At 44.1% G+C, this 24,731-nt stretch overlaps 1 protein-coding gene across 14 annotated transcripts in view; it reads left to right on the top strand.

The window, feature by feature from the left end:
* The first annotated feature begins 1,519 nt into the window (after positions 1-1,519).
* LOC144122196 (polyamine-transporting ATPase 13A3-like) overlaps positions 1,520-24,731 on the top strand; it is a 738,347-nt gene continuing 715,135 nt past the window's right edge. For all 14 annotated transcript variants that reach the window (XR_013312846.1, XR_013312843.1, XR_013312839.1 and 11 more), the window contains exon 1: positions 1,520-1,601. The gene's annotated coding sequence lies outside the window, so the exon portion shown is untranslated. The remainder of the gene's footprint in view (positions 1,602-24,731) is intronic.

Here is a 24,731-nt window from a genome sequence, read left to right as displayed (position 1 = left end):
ATATTGCACAAGCTACAAGATGAAATGCTCACACAGTCTACGTCAAACGCCTTATTATAAGGCACACACAAACCGAAATTCTGAAACTATTTTCTGGCATCAAAAGGCCACAAAAAGGAGTTGCAGAGGCTGCAGACTCTGTTGTTAGTGAGCCTTTTGGCTCAGTCGAAGAATTGAAGGCTTTTGATTCGGAACTTACTCCCGAACGGAGAATTGCCCTGGTGAGTGACTTCGGTTAGCATCTGTCCATGCTGAAAATCTGAGGAATTAAGGTTGTTTTCCCATGCCTTAGTTACGCTTTTATGTAATACACAGCAAAACAATTATTACTTCTGTTTTTCTTTTTGCTGACAGCAGCTTGTCCTGCATTGATTTAGCACCGACAGATATGTAGCAGCTTAGAAACCAGTTGCCAGTTAGAGACCTCGCAGATTTGAAGCCTGATTAAAGAATGAACAGTTAAAATTTTTCGAAGTTGTGACCGCTTTGGTTAAAATGTTCTGACACTGCCTTGTGTACGTTCCTTGCTCTGATCAGCTTGATGAGAATTTAATCTTGCGCATATTGATTGCCCAGTTTTTCTGACGTATTGTTTCTCACTAGAGGAGCATTGAATAATGACTACAACATTAGAAGAGGTCCAGTGAAAGCTAGCCTTTGTATCAAAGTTGAAGTCGCTTGCCGTGGTTCTAACAGCACTGCCACTTTGTAAACGCTTGCATGCCTTGCATGTACGTCGAGAGCATGAGCTTACTGTCGTCGGGGGTTTCTTATCGAGTCTAGCTTGTACTATATCTCTCAGGTTTGTGCTCCGTCTACATGTTACACTAGGTGCGTCAGGAAATATTTTCATCAGGCCATCGTTGCCTGCTAAAAGATGGGTGGGGTGTTATTTCCGCAGAATATTGTTTATGTTCACAACAGCTTTCGAGTATTTCGTTCTAAGTGCAGGAGGCCGCTCATTGTTAGCTTTTGTTCGTTTGTTAAGTACCTTGCCTCGTTTTAGAGGGACTGCTAGTTGTAAAGCATTTTTAAGAAACTTCTGGTGACGGCGCCTACCAATTAGTGTGTTTTTTAGTGAGTGGAAGTGTCTGAAAACAGTCGCCGTCGTCGGTACATGTTCTTCTCGGGCGCATTGCCTATTCTACAAATACACCTTAGCTTACAGTGTATGGGGTGATGGCTAGTGAAATCCGAATATTGCTGTCGCTCTGTAGGCGTCCTGTGAAGTGTGGTCTTAACCTGCCTGTTTTCTAAACGAACTGTATACTGTCCAGAAAGTTGACGCGTTTCAGAGTTGTGGGGGTATAAATTTAACGTTCGAGTTAAATGAATCAAGATACGATAATAAAATAATACAAAGCGTTGTGAAACGAATCGCCTTGAAACCATTTTGCGGAGATTGCCGGTCAATTTTCAGTGTTCTGGTATGCCGTCGCTAAGGCTACTTCAACCGTAGTGAAGCACTCGGCCCTAGTTGATATCCTATCGGACGCGTCAGAAAGGAATCAGTCCGCTTGCTCTCTTATCGGCGCTGAACAGATAAGCAGTTGCTGCGCTCTGTGCCGGGAGTGCGACGAGGATGCGAGACTCGTCGAAGGGTAAGTGTGGTCGCCTGATTTCTGCACTTGTCACTTAATGTAGCTCTTGGCTTCCACCCATTGTTTTACCGAATTCAATCGCCTTTTCCATGAATCTCAAAATTTAGGTATCCAAGTATTCTGCCCACACCGGTCAGACTCGAAGTGCCATTCTTTACTGTCGCGCAAGCGGCTTCCAGACGCTTTTCTAGGGCACTGTTGATGTTCCCGTTTGTAACATAAGTAACCTCCGATATAGTTGAAGCAAAACAAGTAACCTCCATGCATAGCTTATTCTATTATGTCCGCAAAGAATGCAAGAAAATCAATGCGAGCAAATCTCATTGTAGATAAGGTAATCAGCAGGTTCCTTTCACTGTAGCCGAGCATATTAACAGAACACGGGAAGAAGTTTGCGCAAACCCTAAACTTACTGCGGTTCTCAAACGAAGAGGGGTGAAGTTTCCATGAGGTCTGCCTTAAGCCGATGAACGACACTTTTTCAGTTCCAAATTTTTGTGTATGGTTCCGCCAGTGTTCACACTTAATCAGGTAGTTCATTTCTAGGAATAAATACGCTACTTAGCAATGGCTAAATCGCTACCACAGTTCTGATCACTTGATTATGCATGAAAATATCAGCCACTGCAGTTACTTTCGTAGAGCAGTGGTATTCAGTACGGGGCAAGTTTGACTTCTGTTACCAAAGACATCGTTTGACTCAGACAGGAGGCAGGCAACACCCTCCACTGATATTTCAGCGCATGTCGAAGTGCAGAGCGTCGTACGTGAGAAATGAATTCATAACATACACCCATTTCATACTGAGGTATGAAGTCTAGACCGAGACCGAGAAACGTCGATCTCTTTTAAATTTTTATGACGGTTAGCGCATCATGAGCGTTGAGTACTAGAACAGATAACGTGTAAAAAAAACCTTAAGACGAAAGTCGTACGGATGGTGGGCCTCAGTTTCCTGAAAAGGCAGTCCCAATCACATGACGGCCTTCAGCGTCCTCAGAATCAAATGCAAGTAAGAGGAGAAAATTGTCTAAAATAATAGTCATATGAATGTTGCAAATGGCGCTGTAGGGTTCTGGCTAGCATACCTGTTCTACATTGTAGCCTTTGTAAATCAGATTTTATTGATGTTATACTTGTGATTGGAAACAACAAGAGACAATGAATGACTGTCTTCGTTTTGGATGGACAAAATGCAAAGTGGCAGCACATATAAAATAGGTATTCAAAAAGCTCTGCCTCTAGAACGAAATGAAATGATTGAAAAGAACGGAAATGAAGACGAAGTGAAAGTAGACTGCATTGCACACAGGTGCAGGTTGTTTGCCATGTTGTGAGGCGAACAACAACAACAAAAAGACTCAATTTTATGCATAATACGCGCAGTCAACGAACGCTTTAACAGCACGGTTGTAAAGCCAGGAGCACTTGCAGCAAACCTGAAAGGTCAGGAGAGATAAAGTAATTTTCTCACCCAAATGAACTGGCAATTACCGAAGAAAATAAGCTTTTTTCTACACGCTATTCAAAAAACAGCTCCTTCGTCTTGGGCACTTGTTTGCTTCGATCGGCGTGGTTGTGCCATCAGGAAGCACAGGCATGAGCAGACTTGTGCAGATCGGTGTGTGAAATTTGTATCTTTATGCACCTGCGAGTTAGCCAAAGTAATGCCCGTGGCATTCAGTATTGCTTTACTTCCCTCGCAACTCAGGTCACTGCTCGAGCACTCTGCAACAGCCTCTCATGATTGACACATGATTTCTCAAACTACGACAGCAAACCGGTGTAAAAGCTTTCAACGAGGAATTCTAATGTGCCGCCTTCTATCTTGCGGCTGCACTTTTAACGCCAGTGCGCTCCTGACCAAATTTTTTTAAGGTGTACCAATACATGAGTTGCAAATATAAACAATATAATAAAGTGATATTAAAAAGCCTGGGGGATTTAACGAATTTACCCATTACCAGCAGTAAGATGCTTATTCCTTGTGAAGTTTAAGTGCGCAAACTGTATTATTGACGATGAAAATCACTCCAGAAAAAAAACGTTTAGCCCGCAGGTAGAAGCCCTCCTGAGATGGGTGAACTTGTGTGCGTTCCTGATAAAGTAAAATTTAAAAAATGCTAGACCATAAAGAAGGTTTATGCGGCAGAGTGTGCGTTACCATTAGTGTCCTCGCCTTGCGTTTGCTGGTGGCGTGAGCATGAGTGACTGTGTTACACGCCCTGCCACTATCATCACCCCTTGAACCTCTTGCCACGCGACCCCTCTCACCGCCTCATCCTTTCCTCCTGCCCGATCCCTCCCGACTTTTTCCTTCACCCCTTTCATCTTCTCCCCAGAGGCCTACACAGAGGGCAACACCTGAGACTTTCCCCTCAAATGGGGATTCTAACGCTAATATATAAAACAGATATGTAGTATGGAATAAATTATTACGTAATATGAAACAAATATGTAAATGAAAGTGAACGTAAATGGAGTAGACGTATAGTATCCGCCTCCCGTAAAAGAGGGTTGCGGTCTGAAGCTCGGTGCCGTGCAATTCTCCTTTGGCTAAAACAATTCCGAGTGCCGATAGGATAGGAGAGCCAAGTCTTGAGTGTTGTTTGATCCCGGCGACCAAAGCAGACAACGCATCCCCTGAAGAAAACATGATTTGGTCCGTCTGTTGAAGTACCTGCCACATGAACACATCATTAACCCTCAGCCCTCACTCTTATGTGTATGCAGAGTGACTAAGAAAGGCAGCAGCCAAACCTCTGATGCAGAGAAAGATACTAAGAACCTCTGGCTCCGGAGACGCCGCTCTTGGAAATTGGACTTCGCGAGATTTAACGCTAGAACCTTATCCACTAAGGCTAGCCTAGCAGTGCACTTAGATGAACTAGAGGGCATTTAATGTGGTGTCCGAACACCCGTCCAGGGAGAGTAAAATAACGAGAAGAATAAGGATGGGGTAAAACGCCTTTGGACGGTGCCTCAAAGGTCATGAATGGCAGTTTACAAATATCCGTCAAAATAAAACTACATAATAGCTGTGTCTTTCTGTTACGCACCTGTGGGACATAAACGTACAGGCTAATTAAAATTGTTCAACTTAAGAATGCTGGATAGCTGGAGAATTGGTAACCGTAAAAGAACAAGCGCTGCCTTTAAGCTTGTTTTTTTATTTTCTACAGCAGAGTCATGTGATATTAAAACTCCTAGAGCCCTTGCAGACAGGATTTTCCATATATGTCGCATTATAAACTCATCCGCCACGTGGTAAACCCCTGTTACACATAACAGCACATAATATCAAAAATGTGGAGGGACGTTTTGAGGTCAGCGTTGTGTTTTCTACGCCTTAGAAATTTCAGCAGGCTCTGAATAATCGTCATGTTAAGGGTAACAATTTTAGGAATTTCAAATGCCCAATTTTACTGGTCAAGGCTTATGGATTGTGCCATGCACAGTCTTATATGAGCTCCCAACGTCATGCAAAACGTATATACAGGTCAAAGAGACTTTCGCGCTAGCCTTCGCATGCGTGAACCCCCTCAATTCATTCTCAGATTTAAGATATTCCTATTTCAATGGTCACTGCCGCGATTGCCGCAAAGAAGACAAGAAAAAGAACAAGTGCCTCCCTTTGGTTTCCCAGCACAAGGATATTTTTTGTCGCCACCGGAATGAAACAACAAGAGAAATAATGGCAGCCTACTTCATCCGAAACAAACAGCTCGAATGTGTAACCAAGTCTTTTTTACTCCTATTTGATAAAGGGCTCATTTTTGTATATAAATGTTGATGATAACACGGAGTAGAAAGAGGACGGGTGGGAGGAACGGCTCGGTTTTTGACCAGTGTTCACCACGAGTCGAATTAGTTGCAATGAGGCAACCGCCCCAGATACGGCGAACAGCCTCGTGAAATTGTGGAATTTGTGCGTCATTCCCACCACCTGACCGACCTTCTCGTCGTGAGTTTCGCCAGCCGGCGCCGCGCCGGCTTGATTCCACGGTCGTGGACTCCGCCTCGAGTTTCCCCTCGTCGAGGAAACTAAGCGCGGCGACGCCTAGAGGTGGCGTTCTGAACACGACCCTCTTAAAGGACCTCCACACTCGTCGCCCACCTTCCCCTCACCCGTCGACAACCTTTCTGCCGAAGCTATCGCCGCCTCTCCTGTGCCGCTGTGTAGTAATCTTCATCATCATCATCATCATCATCATCGTCAACATCAGCCTTACTACACCCGCTGCAGGGCAAAGGCCTCTCCTATGTCTCTCCAAACAATCCTGTCCTTTGCCAGCTGCATCCACCCTTTTCCTAGAAAATTCCTAATCTCATCTACCCACCTAACTTTCTGCCACCCCCTGCTACGCATACTTTCTCTTGGATTCCGCTCCGTTACCCGTAAAGACCAGCGGTTATCTTGCCTTCGCATTACATGCCCTGCCCAAGCCCATTTCTTCCTCTTGATTTCGACAAGGACGTCATTAAGCTGCGTTTGTTCCCTCACCCACTCTGTCCGCTTCCGGTCTCTTGACGTTACACCTATCATTTTAATTTCCATTGCTCGCTGCGTCATCCTTAACTTAAGCTGAACTCTTTTCGGTAGCCTCCTTGTTTCTGCCCCGTAGGGGAGTACCGGTAAGATATAGCGGTTGTACACTTATCTCTTGAGGGAAATTGGTAAACTACCATTCATGATCTGAGAGAGCCTGCCATATGCGCTCCACCCCATTCTTATCCCTCTAGTTACTCCGTCTCATGATCCGGATCAGCTGTCACAACCTGCCCCAAGTAGACGTATTCTTTTACCACTTCCAGGCCCTTGCTGCCAATTGTTAATTGCTGTTCCCTTGCTAGACTGTTGAACATTACTTTGGTTTTCTGCGTGTTAATTTTTAGACCCAGCATTCTGCTCTGCCTGTCTAACTCATTGATCATGATTTGCAGTTCACCTCCTGAGTGACTCAGCAAGGCAATGTCATCAGCGAATCGCAGATTATTTAGGTATTCTCAATTTACTCTTATTCCCAACTGTTCCTAATTTAGGCCTCGAAATACCTCCTATAAACAGGCGGTGCATAGCATTGGCGAGATCGTGCCTCCTTGCCTGTCGCCCTTCTTTATTGGAATTTTATTGCTGACTTTATGGAGGACTATGGTAGCTGTGCCGTTCCTATATATATCTTCGAGTATTTTGACATAAGGCTCTTCTGCACCCTGATTACGCAAAGTGTGTATTACTGCTAACGATTCCACTGATTCGAATGCTTTCTCGTAATCAATGAAGGCTATATATAGAGGTTGGCTATATTCTGCACATTTCTCTACCACCTGATTGACAGTGTGATTATGATCTATTGTGGAATATCCTTTACGAGAGCCTGCACACGCACACGCACGCACACACACACACACACACACACGCACGCACGCACACACACACACGCACGCACGCACACGCACACACGCACGCGCACGCACGCGCGCACACACACACACACAGGTGTAGTTATCGACGGCCACGCTGTGGCGGCACCGCTGCCGACTCCGTTGTGGGTGGAGAGCTATCTCGCCGCCGTCGCAACGTAACAACGCAATGGGATGGCCCCGCGCGGAGGTTGCTTGGACTCTGCCCTTAGCACCGACGTTTTGTTCGAAACTCCTCGCATATCGCTGCGCCGCTTACTCGCCTCCCGAAAGAGACCATCGCCTTCCGGTGATCTGGTGAAGTGCAGCGTACATTTGACCGTCTGAAACGGCGCCTCCACGCCTCCCCTCTAATAGGCCGCTTTGACCAGGACGCCGAGACTGAAGTCCACACCGACGCCAGTAACACGGGCCTCGGGTCGTCCACATTTAGCACCAGAACGACGCCGAACGTGTCATCACGTACGCGAGTCGTTTATTATCTATCGGGTTGCTCGGTCGGGGGACGTGCGTGATCTCTCTGGCATGAATAATTCTTCGAATGCTTTTTATGCGTAGCATTTTCCTGGTTGGTTATTATTGCCTTTGGCAGACCGTAACTCAGGTGAAGTTTTCGTAACAGGTGACAACAATTTTGGCTGAAAAAGGTTCAGGTATGTTTAAATGGTTTGCCATGCACTGCTTTCTTTGCTTGCTTCACGCAAATGGGCCTAGATGATCTGCACGAACGCTCTCGAGCGGTAGTCGGCCTGGACAGATGGGGTGCTAAAATCCGTGCAAGGTGAAAGCCTTTCTTGGATCATTAGTGGCGTGGACGGAAGTTGAAGACGCAGGCTGTCTGCAAAAGTGCCACAGTTTTATGGTAACTAAAACAATAAAAGAAAAATCAATGAAGAAAAGAAAACTGGGGAGGGAATCGAGCCCAAGATGCCTGCGTACGAGAGATGGACGCTGCCACTCCTCCATGACACTTATTTTGCAGAGAAAGCTAAATACACCCTTAGTCAGGTCTGGCATATAGCGCGCGCCACCGATGCGGGATTTCTGGTCAAATTTAGGACGCCTTTGTGCAGCTTGTGTGCGCGGCGCGCTGCGTAAGCGGCCTTTCTTTTAACGGCGCAGCTGCTAAGAAGGCGAGAGTAAGTGGCCACGTAAGTAAGCGCGACATTCTCATGTGGTGGAAAAGGTCGAATTTTTCCGCCTTACTAAGCCGTGCGCTTGCTCAGCGGCTCTACGTTTATGCGTCCCGCGGGTGACATTTTTGCAGGCTAGTTGGTTCATACTTAACGAATGAAAGCTGAAGAAAACTCGCGACCATCACGGAGGGTTTGGTGAGTGAAATCCATGAAAGACTCATAACTGGCCAGGAAGAAGGCACGCATTTTCGCCTTAACCTCAATCGACCATATTTAGAATGCCGAACACATTTAACAGCAACAGCCTACAAATCGTTTCAGTACCTTTGAGAAAGATAGCATTTCAAACTCAACGTGCTACAGTAATGTGCAGGTACGTTGGCCGCACAGAATAATTCGTACATATCCAACTTGCAGCCTGCCATAATTAGACAAAATGATAGATATGCAGCATGACATGCACGTACTTTTCTGCGGCTGTTATGGTTCGCTGCTTATCCTGCCAGGTAATGTTCCCTATTTCATTAGACCCGAAGCTCAAATCCACACATTAGATTCAACGTCACTACCTCCTTCAGGAATGAATGCCATTAAGCCATATGTGGATATTTCCCATTGTTTACTGCCTGAAACACAGGACTCATTCAGGCATGTAAAGCTTGGTTAGAAATATGAATATACAGTCACCAGCAGTTCGTAATGAGAAACTGTCATTGTCAATATACTTAACTTTTGTGAACTACAGCTGTACTTCTTGACATTAACTTAGGTGCATTCGTATTAAAATGGTTTAATGCTGTATCTGGACTTTAATCCCTGTAGTAGGACAGCATACCCCATCTCAGATAACTATCCAAGCGCAATGTACTGCAGTCGCAGGTGTACGCTAATGGAAGTGCCGTTGTGATGAATTGGAGGCATTGCAGGCTTCAATAAATATATATTATGAGTGCATCGTGGATGCAGTTTCAGGCGATGCAACAGTTTATTTCAAGTGATCCTTGGAACAAATGTGGAGATGGAAAGGATTTTACGACACGCTTTTAACACGTTAAAAGCACATAACCAGAAAGGCTACATACAAAAATCAAAAGGGCTATTCAATAAAGCAGGTCAACTGGCTACAGGGCGATGGTGAAGAGATTAAATTAGCAAAACGGGGAAAACGAAAACAAGTCGTGGAAAAATATCTCGGACACTTGCTGAAGCACAATAGCACACTTTAATTACTGTATCTGATATCAGGGCAATAAAGCATGTGATGCTCAAAATAGCATATGCAACACAATAAAACTAAGCCCCATGTAGGCGTTGCACATGAACTAAGTCGATATCTCAGACAGCATGAATGTGAAGAAATAAATATTAGGGGCATGTTGCCTTCCTGTAGAAACATGCGCCATATAGCTGAAAGGTTACTAGCACATCTCTGAGTAACACCTAAATACACACAAACACCACATTACTCTGAAATATGGTAATATTTTTTGGTATAAATCAAGACACTACCAGCACAGACTTCAGTGCGCCTCCTATGTTTACATTTTCATTCAGTGAAAACACTTGCATGTAAAGAAAAGAAATAAGACAGCAGTTTGTGCAGCCGGCGCGGTGGCTGAGTGGTTATGGCGCTCGGCTGCCGGCCCGAAAGACGCGGGTTCGATCCCGGCCGCGGCCGTCGAATTTCGATGGAGGCGGAATTCTAGAGGCCCGTGTGCTGTGCGATGTCAGTGCACGTAAAAGAACCCCAGGTGGTCGAAATTTCCGGAGCCCTTCACTACGGCGTCCCTCATAGCCTGAGTCGCTTTGGGACGTTAAACCCCCATAAACCAAACCAAGCAGTTTGTGCGTAGGTATTAGGTGTCTCCTGCGATGTCAGCTGCTCGCTACTCCCCCGAACTGCACCAGGAAGTGAATCATTTGTTGCGGCAAGGTACTGCCTACCGAAAACATGCGCCTCTGAAGCTGCTGTTTCTGCAATTTCCCAAAACAAAATACAGATGAGCCAAATTATTTCTGCATGCAGCAGGGGCTCGTCATGACAACACAACAGACATAAACTTGTACCTATTGCACTATAATTTCAGCCATACTTTTGCACCACATCTTTTAAAATGCCAGGAAGAAAAAATACGTTGAATTAAAAAAACTGGCGGGTACTTCCGCCCTTTTCAGAGCTGATATGCGATGACAGCTTTACAACATTCTGCCCCCCTTTCCCGGGACTTCTTCCACTCCAAAGCTCACCTGGACCATGTGAACACAGATAGCACATACTAGAAAGCACCTACCGCTCGACCAATGTTCCATATAGCTCAAGCATACATTACAAAAGATTTCACGTTCAAAACATTTATCTTTGATCAGCAGGTAAACGTCAGAGTTCGCGACGCACAAAGCATCTGCAAGCCTAACGCCGTGAAACATAAAACGTACATAAAATGTAATATAAATAATAAATAGACCACGATGATATATGGATCGAGAGATGAGTAAAATTTTGGTAACTGCAACTCGTTTAGAGGCCATCAGACTTGGTATGTAAAAAAATTCTCCTTGCTCGCTTTGCCGGAATACGCCACATGCATACATTTGTGACGTTGATTAAGCTCTCCTTATCAGTGACACATTAAAATAGGTATGATCATGCACTGAAGGCGTCCTAACTTCATCTGGTATGAGCTTAGTGTCGTGGCTTGGTAACACACATGTTTTAGATAAAACCTGATGCCCATACAACAAGATTGCATACCGAAACAGCACGGGCAAGCCTTCAACGCATCTAATAGCTCATAAATGCAGGAAGACCTAGCTGTAAGCCCAAAAGAGGTTAGATAGGGCTAAAAAAAAACAATTGCCCTGCCCGCATCGTCTTGCGACACAACGATGTTGTAAACACAACAGTGAGAGGAAAGAGTGACGACAGCAGGCGGGACACCTGTGGTGTTTCGCGATTTTCTACTTATTAAATTTATGAAAATAGCAAGCGCCTTCTTTAGCCCTATAATGAAAATGCAATAACATGTTCCACTGTGTCCTTATTGCTTTCGAGCACTCTCCCTTTTTCGCACAGACAGCTGGCTATCTCAGCATATTACGAAACATGAGTGCGACTATTCGTGAAATGGAAGCGTTATATCTTTGTAATTTCACTTAGTTTCATTTTCATTTTCATACCTTAAATACCCACGGGGGGCATTACATAAGGGGTGGGTATAAAAATGTCTATTGAACAAGTGTTATGTTGAAAAAAGGTCGACAACAGCTTCGGCGAATGTGGATGGGCTTGTGATGGTAGCGACGTCATTGGAGAGGTCGTTCCAGTCTACAGAAACACAGTGAGAAAAAAAGAAGTGGCACAGGTAAAAGTAGTACAGGCACGTGGGCGAAACACTTTGAAAGGATGACGAATGGGGTGAGATATGCTGCCTGTCGGGGCAATGCAGGCAGGCGCAGCGCAGCGAACTATGGAAAAATTATGGAATAGGCAGAGGCTAGAATTACGACGACGAAGTGAAAGGGGCACTAAACTGGATTCCGCTTTTGTAGATGTCACACTGGTGCCGAATGAATAGGAGGAATAAATGAGTCTGGCTGCTCGGTTTTAAACTGACTCTGACGGATTGATAAGACAAACTTTCCAAATGGGCTATGCACATTCTAACTTTGACCTGGCAAGTGATCAAACTGCTTGTAATTTTACCTTTTGTGGGGCGTGGCAAACATGACGTCGTAAAAACTCGAGCGTTTTATTAGCAAAGGAAATAATGCTAGTAATGTGTGTTGATAAGTTGTTACACAGCGTGACGCCTAAGTACTTGTATGATGAAACCGACTGCAAATTAACGTTACCGATTATGTATGGAATTTCCAGCGGGTTACGGCAGCGGCGGAAGGACAAACGTTTACATTTATGAGGGTTACGTTCTATTAGCCAACGGTCACCCCATTTCTGTAAGTGGTTTAGGTAATATTGACGGTATTTTAGGTTTAAGGCGTTAGTAACTAATGGCGATTTCCACTTGTCGTGCTGGAGGAGGTTTTCTTGCTCCGCAACGACGAATTGTAGTTCCACTGGTCGACTTTGCCCGACCGCGCGAATTCCGCTCGTCGTTTGGAGCAACTCCGTTCCATACGGAGCGCACTGTGCTGATCCGCCGAACAGCGGCGGATCTCACCGGAACTTGCAGTCGGCGATGTCGTCACTTCTGAAATACACATGTGAGTTTTGGTTTTTTTAGCGCGTGCAGGAATGTCAGTGGGGAACACTGAGCGCTGTTTCGCGCGCGTGCGTATGTCGTCGGCGTCGTCTGCATCATAGCGGTTACAACTCTCCATTATGGCATCGTATGGAATGGCAATAGCCCTCGCGTGGTCTGATGAGAGCTCGCCGGAATCTGAGTCCGCGCACTCAGAGAGCAGCAGCGACAACGAAAAGTACCTCTTCGAAGCATTTTTCGAGGAACATTTCGCAGAAGTCCCTGCGAAGGGCAATTTCCTCGTAAGGAAATTCCCCGTAAGCACTCTGCAGACATGCGATATATATTCATTGATGAACTTACCTAGAGCATAACTGCGCTCCTCATTGCCTACGGGGTCCACCAAAATGCGGTGCACCTCAGGCGTGACATGAACAAAGCGACTGGTAGGTTTCTTCGCGAAAGAAGTGTCTGCTCACCGCTATACTCGCCGCATCTCGTCGTCTCTTTACGCGCATTTTGGCACCAGAATTGGCAGACGTCAACTTTCGAAACCAGTACTTCCGCGGCGCACTCTTCATGTTCCGCTTGTCGACAACGGTCGCTGTGCTCCGGGGCGGTTTGGGACGCTCTTTTGCAATTCGAGCGCCTCGCTTCGGATCCACCAGTGGAATTCGCCACAAGTAGAACGCGTTGTCGGGCTAGTTAGTTCGACACTTTAGACATGGTAGCTGCGCGAAACACACATGCACGCACGCACGCACGCACAAACAACACAGGGTTCGGGACGAGCGCAAACTTGCAGCTGATTTTATTCAACGGACACAGCATATATTTGAAGGAAAAAGAATACACTTTGAGCATGCGCCGCGAAGGGGTGCAGCATGTGACGATCAGAAGCACACCACGGCCAGAACTAACATCGTCTTATAGAGGATGGCTACCTCACTACTCGACAGTAAAATCGAAGAATCACTGACACATGCATCTCCTCTTCTCTCTATGAAATAGGCTTCCATAACTTCACGTGCGATTGAATCGCGACTTTTCCCCAGAACTCTAATCTCATTCAGCCGTGGCCAACAGTCACTGCAGGACAGGCAATGCTTAGCCAAATTAGATCCCTCCCTCGATGCTAGCGATAACCCATGTTCCCGCGCACGATCGTTCAAGCAGCGTCCAGTCTGGCCTACGTACTTTTTTCCACAAGTCAGTGGTATAACAACTCCGACGGCGCATCCCGTAAAGGGCCTAGCGTTCTTTTTGTCAAAACCACTTTTCTCTGTTCCTTGATTGGTGACGCGGGGACATAGCTTTGCCAGTTTGGAAGGTGCTGTAAACACCATTGGCGCATTGTACAATGTAGGCACTGAGGTGGCAGACAGCCTCTGCCATAGAGCTCTGTCAAAAATTCATCAAAAAGGTACCTCAAGATGAAAAAATACTCATCAGAGAAACGGCGCTGGATCATTTTAGTACCCTCTGGAGTGCGCCCCACAAGCCATGTGTGACGAAGACGCTGAGAAAATCACGGGCCACTCTACTACGTCGAATTCACATGGGCTCTGCTCGTACTCCTGCCTGGATGCATTAGACGGGCAAGACATCTTCTGCGCTATGCTATTTATGTGGTTTATGCGGGGATATAGCACATTATCTCATGTGCTGCCAAGAGTACAACGCGGAAAAGTATGTGATGTTCGCTTCCTTCAAGGAGACGGGAGCCCTTCATAGTACAGTTCAGGACATTGTCTCCCCGAGTGGAAGCCAGACATGCAGAAGGGAGGCTGCACGCCTTCTTTTAACATATCTGCAGGACACTGATCTTGTGTTTAAATGGTGATGGCAGGAACGGACTATGGTCTACTGCGATTGATGGGTGCGTCGATGGTGTCTTCTGCAGTGCACTATGTTATCATCATCATCATCATCATCATCATCATCATCATCATCATCAGCCTTACTACACCCACTGCAGGGCAAAGGCCTCTCCCATGTCTCTCCAATTAACCCTATCCTTTGTCAGCTGCATCCACCCTTTGCCTGCAAACTTCTTAATCTCATCCGCCCACCTAACCTTCTGCCGCCCCCTGCTACGCTTACTTTCTCTTCGAACCCACTCCGTTACCCTTAAAGACCAGCGGTTATCCTGCCTTCGCATTACATGCCCTGCCCAAGCCCATTTCTTTCTCTTGATTTCGACTAGGATGTCATTAACCCGTGTTTGTTCCCTCACCCACTCTGCCCGCTTCCGATCTCTTAACGTTACACCTATCATTTTTCTTTCCATGGCTCGCTGCGTTGTCCTTAACTTAAGCTGAACTCTTTTCGTTAGCCTCCACGTTTCTGCCCCGTAGGTGAGTACCGGTAAGGTTATGCTGTTGTACACTTTCCTCTTGAGGGAAATTGGTAAACTGCCACTCATGATCTGCGAGAATTTGCCATATGCGCTCCACCCCATTCTTATCCTTCTAGTTATCTCCCTCTCATGATCCGGATCAGCTGTCACTACCTGCCCTAAGTAGACGTATTCCGGGACAATTTCTAGGCTCTCCCTGCCAACTGTGAACTGTTGTTCCCTTGCTAGGCTGTTGAACATTACCTTGGTTTTCTGCATGTTAATCACTATGTTATACTGTGAGTGAATGTGTTCATGAACGGTGGCACTGCAATGGACTATGTTCTACTGGAACTGAATATGTGCGTAGATAATGACTTCTGGAGTTGACTATGTTCTACTGGGAATGAATGTGTGCACAGATGGTGACTGCAGGAGTGGAATATGTACTATTATAAGAGACTGTCCACATAGCGCTGCAGATCCGACAGGTTTTGGGTCATTATTAATATATCAGTGACGCTACGGTCGAGCAAATGCCTCCAGAATAAGCAAGGCTAATCTCACCTGTAGCATACAACAACTAAACTCAACTCAACTAGTATTGCTTTGCTTTCAGCTCTTTGCCACGCTTTCCTTTCATCTTTTTCAGCAGCGTCTCAACCACAGCCGCAGGCAGTCCCCCGAAGGCATTTCATGAGTAAAAGTTAGACATTTACTATGTTGCCTGAATTGAAATAAAACCTCATTCACCATATCCAGGATCGTCATAGAGTGGTGGTTGCTCAAAAGAACTAAAAAATCATCCACGTAGCTAAAAGCTTTTAAAACTTTCCTGGCAACTAGGGCAGTTGTCAGTGACTGGTCAATACGTGATATAAAGATGTTGGTTAGTACATGTGCTACTCATCAAATAATGCATATGCAACGAGCTTTGGAGATAATGATCTTTTGAAATGAAATGAATGTAGTGCTAAGGTAAGACTTCAGAAGTGTCATAAAATCATCTAGGGACATGCCTTCCTTATTCTGAAATGACACTTCTCCGTGTTCTTCCACATATGCCCTTACCGATGCGAACAATTCCGCGTGCGGTGCGGAGTAGCAAAGGTATTCGACATTCACAGAAAATGCGACCCCAATTGAGTGCTTGTGCCCCAGATACTCTGTGACATCTTTTGAACTCTTTGTGCCGAAAGGGTCGTTTACACTCTTTTTTTTCGAATGCTTAAGAAGGAACTGGCTAACCTGGATCTGTCAGGAGCCCTTTTCACAAATAATTGTCTGGAACGTTATGCCCAGTTTATGTGTCTTTGCTGTAAAGAATACATTTAACGAGTACGGTTTGCACTTGCCGATTGCTGCAGCCAATTGTGAGAGGCCCAAGACCTTGGACAACCGCTCTGCTCTGCCTTGCTCTTGACCTTTGTAACGCTGCTCTTGACCTGGTTGAAGTTCTTTCTTAGTGATCGGGCTGCCTTTTCATTCTAGATACCGGTGCGCATAACGACAAATCCTCCCTCCTTGTCGGCCTGCAACAGTTTTAGGCCGTACTGCCTGAAGAAAGGAACCACAGCTTGCATTTCTTGCATTTTTCCGGAAGAAGGCTTGCCAACCGACCTCGACAGAGTATCCACGCCTTCTAAAACGCATCTCTTCTGGTTCTCGACATCTGTTCTTTTGGCCACTCCTCGATTCAGCGCCAGCAACCCGTGGGCTTTTACTGAACCTTCTAAAACTATATTTAGGTCCCTTCTTCAGTATACTGGAAATCTTCTCAGGAACCTGCACGTCGCCCAACACCGTCAGGCCACGATTGGTGTGAAGGACTCCCTTGCTCGTTCCTTTCTGTTTCAACAGCTGGCTAATGGAGTAGTTCCATCACCTTTCGGTGATCTGTGCGGCGGAGTTACGGAAGCCTATTTCATGATGAAATAGGAGATGCATGCATCAGTGATTCTTTGATTGTACTGTTCAATAGTGAGGTATACTTCCTCGATGTCAGAAAAGGCAAAAAATTCTATTAAGGTACTAGCAAAGCTGTTCACTGAACTGACAGCAAAGCTTATCGAAGCCGTAGCCGAACGTAGGGCTGACGTAATGAATATGAAAAGATTCGTTGAGTTCAACAGTGGGAGCTTCGATGAGTTCAAGCGCGAAATCCGGAATTTACGCCTGGAGCTCACTGAGGTGAAGAAGCGGAGTGAAGACAGGGAGGGAGGCTGCCAGAGGCTAAGAAAATGCCTGGGGTACTTAAAAGAGGAGCTTGTTGAATTGAAGCAATACAGTAGGCGCAACAACATTGAACTAAAAAGAGTGCCAGAGACAGAGAACGAGAACTTAGACGACACAGTAGAGAAGGTGGCCATGTGCCTGAAATTAGATTTTCTGCTTGTGATATAGATTTCGCGCATAGAGTTCCGGTTAAAGGAGCAGTGCTGCCAAATATAGTCGTGAAGTTCAACTCAAGGTGTGCGCGGGACAAATTCTTTCAAGCAGCCAAGATGTTTGGCTTTTAGGAAAGCGATCCAATCCTTGTGAATGACCACCTATGCCCTGAAAACAAAATCTTGCTAGGCAAGACCATCCAATTGAAAAAAGAAAAAAGTGGGAAATTTGCCTGGGTTTCAAATGGCAAAATCCTGGCGAGGAAAGCAAACAATTCGAAAGTGGTCCATGTGACATGTGAAGATGATCTTTCAAAAATTGTCTAGTAACTTATTCCTAGCCGCAGCTTCCTTATGACAGCGACATGGCGTTCACGTAGCTTGCACATATTCCACAGCAATATGCGCAGTATAAGAAGGAACTTGAACTTGCTTCTTGCTTATCTTTTTAAGTACCAAAAATATTATGATGCCATTGCAATATATGAAACTTCGCTCAAAAAAGGTGGAGATGTTGTTATTCCTAATTATTGCAAAATTTCTCATCCACGTGGTTCACTTTCACGCGGTGGTGGTGTCGCCCTTTTTGTTCATAACAGTCACACCTACTCAACATTTCCCAATGTCTCCTGCAGCACATCTGATACCCAAGCCTTATTCATCAAACTGGACAACTCTGTTATCATAGTTGTAGTGTATCGACCACCTCATTCAGCTGAAGCTTTATTTCTTCAAAAACTCGAATCTCACTCCAGTGCCACGACAAAAGGTCTGGTTATAATTAGTGGTGACGTTAACATAGACGCAAGTCATACAAACCATAGTTACTGCATGTACCTGCTAGAGTCCTTTAATTTTCAAAATCTGACCACTGCCCCCACTAGAATAACAAGTACATCCGCAACTGTCATTGATCATGTTTTAACTAATATAACCTCGAATAATATTGCTGGGGTATGCAACTGACCCATCTCAGATCATCTCCCCACCTATGTAACGGTCAAAAACGTCATAAACCCGAAATTAAAGCACGCCGAAGTACGAGGATTGAGTTCGCTTTGCTGAGATCCGGGGTTCCATGGCTGACTGTATATTCTTCGATTTCGCCAAAGCCTTTGACAAAGTCTCTCACCAATTACTACTTTTAAAATTAAATAATCTCAATCCCGACCCTAACTTCATCCTGACTAATCGTTCTCAATACGTGACTGCTAATAAATCCAACTCTCGTTCCTCTCCAGTGAGCTCAGGCATTCCCCAGGGTTCTGTTCTAGGGCCCCTACTTTTTCTCATTTATATTAATGACTTGCCTAACAACATTGCTTCTTCCGTATGTCTTTTTGCTGACGATTGCGGTATTTACCGTAAAATTAACAATGACTCTGACACTTCTGTCCTTTAATCTGATATTAACCAAGTTTCAGAATGGTGCAAATTATGGCACATGGAACTTAACATTAATAAGTGTAAACATATGCGTGTTTCTCGACGTAACACTGAAATAGCCACTTGCGGCCTTAATAATATCCCTCTTGAAACTGTGTCTTCGTATAAGTACCTTGGTGTGCACATAACTTCTAATCTTTCTTGGAATCTGCACGTGAAATTTATTACTAACAATGCTAACCCCATGTTAGTATGCTTGCGTTGAAACTTCTCCCTTTCTTCTACTTTAATAAAATTGCTCCTTTATAAAACACTTGTTCGGCCTAAATTGGAATATGCAGCATCTATCTGGGACCCTGACCTGTCATCATTAGCTACTGAAATGGAATCTGTTCAAAACAGTGCGTCACGTTTCATACTTTCCAATTATCACCGTATCTCCAGTGTTACTGCTGTGAAAACTACTTTATCATTGCCACCTCTTTCACTCCGCAGAAAAATTTCGCTCTTATGCCTATTTCATAAGATCTATTACTACAATCCTGTCCTTAAGAGCCGGCTACTAACACCCCTACTTATGTTTCAAGCCGCATTGATCATCTTCACCTAGTTGGTGTTTCGTCATGCCATACTAAACACGCTTTTCCTTCTTTTGTCCCCTACACTTCTGACAGTTGGAACCACCTTCCCAGGCACATTGTAGAGATTTCTAACCCAAGTTCTTTTAAGACTGTCCTATGCAATATTTATTTGTAGATTTTAGTCAGTTTTATTTTACGTTCGTTTTCGTTGTCTTATTGCTGTCTGCCGGAAATGTTCTCTTTTTTGGGGGAATTGTTGTTTTTGCCCTTTGCCTTCTCTTGCCTTATTTTTTGTTATGTTTTGTTCATTTTCGCCGCGTTTTCATTTATTCTATCTTGTTTTTCTGCTGCACTGCATCTGACCTAATGTATGTCCTTCCCACTCCCAACTTTAATGCCTTCGGGCACTTGAGGGTATTTGAATAAATAAGTAAATATCCAATTAATCGACACTAGTATCATATACCACGATGACATCGATGTTGAATTCTCGAATCTAATTGACACTCTAACTTGCGTTAAAACTAGCAGCAGTACTAAGACGTCGGTTTGCTCATATAAGGTGCCCGTCTCACCCTGGATGTTGGAGCAGATTTTAGCAGTATTGCAGAAGAAATACTTTTAGTATCATAAATAGAAGCAGCATAAGGATAACAGCTATTACTTGGGTCAGTGCAAAAAGATACGCAAAAAATCCGTGGCAGTTATGCGTGCACGAAAAAAAGAATACTATACACGTTTAATAGAACAGAGCTCCGGTAACTCCAAAAAAACTCTGGGAAATCGTGAATAGTATTACAGACAAGCCACACAAGCAGACGTTTCCTGAAGTGGTTGGTCAGAATGTTGTAAACAGCATTAATTCATATTTTACTGCCATTAAAAAATCTTCAGGTACCAACGTAAATAACACAGATATAAACTTTTCGTTACCAAGCCCACTCTCAAACTCCTTTCGTATGGATTACATTGAACTTCACGAAGTACACTCAACTTTAGCAACTATGTATAGTAATAAGGCTGTAGGTATAGATGAAATTACAGTACGTATGTTAAAAGAAAATGTTGATATTCTGGGTCCAATATTATGCCACGTCTTCAATCAATCACTTCATGCCACCACGTACCCAACGTCGCTGAAAATAGCCCGAGTTGTCCCGATATACAAGGACGGTGATCGCTCAAGCCCTTCTGGTTATCGACCGATATCCGTGCTCAGTGCCATTAATATACTTTTCGAGAAGATCCTTGCGAATCGAATCAATAGCTTTACACTGAAATACAACATAATTTGCCCATAGCAACACGGTTTTCGGCCAAACCATTCAACGTCATCAGCGGTGCAGTCTTTAGCTCACATTTTATACTGTATTTTAAATGACAGCAAACTTGTAGCTGTAGTCTTTCTCGATTAAAAAAAAGGCTTTCGATACGATTGATCATTCTATCCTTTTGTACAAGCTAAGGCACTATGGTTTTAGGGAACGGATTTTCGATTTGTTTTCGAGTTACTTCAGTTTACGTCATCTGATAGTTGTCATAAATAATGTCTCATCTTCCCCACAACGTATTCATACAGGCGTGCCCCAAGGGACTGTTTTGGGACCAATGCTTTTTTGTATATACGTTTCTGACCTTCCACGTGTATTAAAATTCCAGAAATGCTGTTGTATGCAGACGACACCGCTATAATACCTACAGAAAATAATATCCAGGAAATGCAATCCAAAGCAAACGTAGATTTGGCAAACATCTCTAAATGTTTTCAGCCAACAAGCTTACTGTAAATGTCAAGAAAACAAAATATACTATATTTCACTCCCGTAGAAAACAAGTAGATGCTTACTGTGTAAACATTAGTATTGACAAGTTCCAACTAGTATATTCTCCTTGTTTTAAATATCTTGGCGTAATCTTTGATAGATACCTGCACTGGCAAAACCATTTATTAGCAGTGGGGGCGAAGGTGGCATCGGGGAGCTATAAACTGCTTCAAGCACGTGAATTTTTTGACACAAGTACATTACGTATTTTATATTTCGCTTTTATCGAATGTCATCTCTCATACTATCTGGAATCATGGTGATGGACCAACAGTAGTTATCTCCAGCCAATCAGAAAATTGCAGAAACGATCATTACGAATCATAATGCATTCTAAGCAGGGTCACCCCAGCAACCCATTACTCCACGACCTACGGATATTACCCTTCGATTCACTACGCCTCCTAAAAACAGCAACTGTAGTAAACAGTATCGTAAGAAACAGCCACCCCTTCCATTTGTCGCTCTTCCATACGTCATCGCGTACTACCCGAAATGTCGCATTAGGCAACTTTAATCTACCGCCCACGCACAACGTTGATGAAGAACGACGGCTCTCTTTTATTGGTGTTCAGATATGTAATACTCTTCCACAAGAAATAAAATACGCTCAAAACTTCGCACTTTCAGCTAAAAAATTCTTTCAGCTCATGCATTAAATATGTAAAGGAAATCTATCTGCTGTTCGCATCATATTTATTATTGTAATTGGACATGCACGATGTTTTTGAATTGAAGCGACTGTTCCTTGTAATGCTTTTTTTGTGATTTGTATTATGTATATATCCCTCTCTCCACTTTTCCAAGTTATTGTTGTGCATGTGACGAAGTGTCTGCATTATATAATTTCAATTTCCTGAAGCGTTAGTAACTGTGCAGAAAACAACGCAGTCGTCAGCAAGCAAGCGAATATTAGAGCGCACATTGGCCGGTATATCATTTATATAAGTTGGGAATAGAAGCGGGCCTGGTACAGAGAATCGGGCCATTTGTACAGAACCTTGAGGCCTGATGCTACTTGACGCCTGATGTTGCTGGTAGCGGATTAGAATTTTGATTGTTAACAACGATGAACTGTGAGCGATTAGTCAGAAATTATTCTGTCCAATTCACTATGTCGGGGAGCAAGTTAAAACGGGAAAGTTTTAGGATTAAAACTTAATGAGGTGCCTTCTCAAATGCTTTTTTTAAAATCCAGGAAAATAGCGTGGGTCTATAGGTTAGAACTGAGATCAGCATGTAAATCATGAATAAATAGGGCTAGCTGCGTTTCACAAGAAAGACCTTTCGAAAACCGTGTTGTGATGAATGAAGAAAAAAATGGGTCGAGGAAGTTTATGATATGTGTATAGATGACGTGCTCCGTGGTTTTGTGGGGTACGCTGGTAAGGGAAGTGGGTCGGTAATTTAACGGCGAATCTTTGTAACCTAACTTGTAGACTGGAACGACCTTTCCAGTTTTACAGTCGCCCGGTAGTTGTCCTGATGAGAGGGACTTTGTAAAAAGTAAGTATAAAAACTTAGCACAAATATCACTACCGTTATTTAGAAGTTTCGAGTTGATATTGTCTACACCCGATGAAGATTAAATTTTAATATTTTTAATTAAGGATGCAGTACTCATTGAGGAAATCGCGACTGCTGGCATAGCATGCTAAAAGTGTAAATTAGGCGGAGGAAGTTTTGTTTCGGTTTCCTTACTAAAGATGGATGAGAAGGCTGCGTTGAATGAAGTAGCACACTCAGAGTCAGTGATAGCTGCGCCCGATTCATCTTTGAGGGTAATCGTGTGTTCATGGTGAGGGTTAACGGCTTTATTGCCAGAATTTCCTGGGGTTATCAGTGAGCGTTTTAGGAAGGTCTTGACTAAAAAAGTTGCGCTTGGCGTCATGAAAAGCAGTTTCATATGATTTTTCTGCAGCTCAGTACTTCGCAAATGCGCTATGCATTCCGTGAGATCTTGCTGAGCGGAACAGACGCTTCTTTTTTATTTTCCAACCTTTTAAGAGTTTAATAAACCATGGTTTGTGTGGATCAGCACGAAAAGCTATTTAGGGAATGAATACATTTACTGGGGCTTCTAGTTTATTCTTAAATACTAACCAGTTCTCACGAATACTTCATGAATAAAAACTTGTCGAAAAAATTTCGAAAACCGCTGTCAGTTCATCATTCCGCATATCATAATTACCTTCGTTGTAAGGACGGATGGTTTTATTGTATTTTGGTCGCCACATTGCTTTAAAGTGGCATGAATAGTTTCTGGTTCCTAATTTCAAGGAGGTACGTAATTGGCTGAACGCTATCTGGGCAACTAGTCAGTATAGATTTCAAATGTTCGCACAGTTGTGCATTATGCGCGTATTGGTCAGCGCCCGTGACAATATAATTCGAAGCGGCGGCATACACCAGCCTGGTTAATAGGAGTTTCGATATTAATTGAGTGAGGTTAAAATTGTAGGAGAAATATAGAAATTCTCTTGCTTTGCCCATGTTATTTGTTTGTGCGGGCTCCATTGTTCTGCCAATCAATATTAGGAATATTGAAGTCACCAAAGAGGAAGACGTGTGCGTTAGCGTGCTTCGAGATAAGCTTAATTACGGAGTTATTAGGGCGACAGGAAAAATAACGACAGTCATGTGGAGCCCTATAACAGACTCCAAGTAAAATTGTGTGTGGAACAGCGTGGCAGTGGAGCCATAAAATTTCGAGATTGGATGAGTCGTCAATTGTCGTACATGATAACTGCTGGCTCACCGCTATGGGTAGTCCCACTCCTCTTGAGTCCTTGCAGTCTTTCCTAAAGACTTGGAAGTATTGCAAGTCAGTTGGCACTTCGACATCTATGACGGCGCCGTTCTACCAGGTTTCCATTAGTATCAGTACATTGCTGCTAGATGATAAGACAACATTGGAAATAAGTTTGCGCTTGGAAAGGAGACTACGCATGTTCGTGAACACAGCGGACAGGGGAACATTTTTTAGGACGGTTTTTCAATTGCTTGAGACGAGAGGATTGCTAACCTGATTGTGCTGTAGCGATTGTCTCATCAAAAACGTAGCGCCGGAAACCGATATGCAAGGTTTTGTGGCTTAGGGCTTATTTGTCGGAATTACCTTTAGCAAAGCCGACTAGCTGCTTGCGGACGTTACAACCTCTTTGCGAGAAGTCTGCGCCGACGCTGAAATTCGTTCGTTTAAACTTGCGGCCGTTAGAAAGTATCGTGTCCTTGATTTTGTATGAAATAAATTTGACTATTATTGGACGAGAACGGGTGGGTTCATGAGGGCCGAGTCGGTGGGCGCGTTCTGTTTCCTCAGGATGAATGGTTGCTCAAGTGTTGAGCGCAGTGACGGAGGACCTCTCCCTTAGGGTCCGCAAATTTTTCGGATGTAATAGAATCGAGAAATCTATCAAATATAAGGTTGTTACGAGAGGATCTATTTTCATTGCATTTATTTTAAGCAGGAGAGAAGCTGAGGTGTGGTAGTAAGGATGAGATCAAAGATGACGGAACATGCAGTGCTAAGACACCAGGAGGAACAAAGAAAGAGACACCACGAGCACTCGTGGTGTCTTTTTGTTCCTCCTGGTGTCTTAGCGCTGTATGTTTCGTCATGGCAAACCAACTCGCCCGAACAGCCACTCTGATCAAGATCAAAGATGTTAGCAGAATGCGCTGTAGCTCGCGTAGGCCGGAGAACAAGCTGCTTAAAATTGAAGTCCAGGCAAAGGTTGATGAAAGAGAGCACTGGGATGAACCATAACATGCAGGAGGAGATTTGTACCAGTTAATTGCTGGAAAATTAAAATTTGAAATAATGGATTTGAAGGGAACCAGACATTTTACTCAT

The sequence above is a fragment of the Amblyomma americanum genome, chromosome 2, assembly GCF_052857255.1.
Source record: "Amblyomma americanum isolate KBUSLIRL-KWMA chromosome 2, ASM5285725v1, whole genome shotgun sequence".
Classification (NCBI taxonomy): Eukaryota; Metazoa; Arthropoda; class Arachnida; order Ixodida; family Ixodidae; genus Amblyomma; species Amblyomma americanum.
The sequence above is the reverse complement of the archived record's forward strand: the minus strand, read 5'-3'. Positions and strand labels throughout refer to the sequence as shown.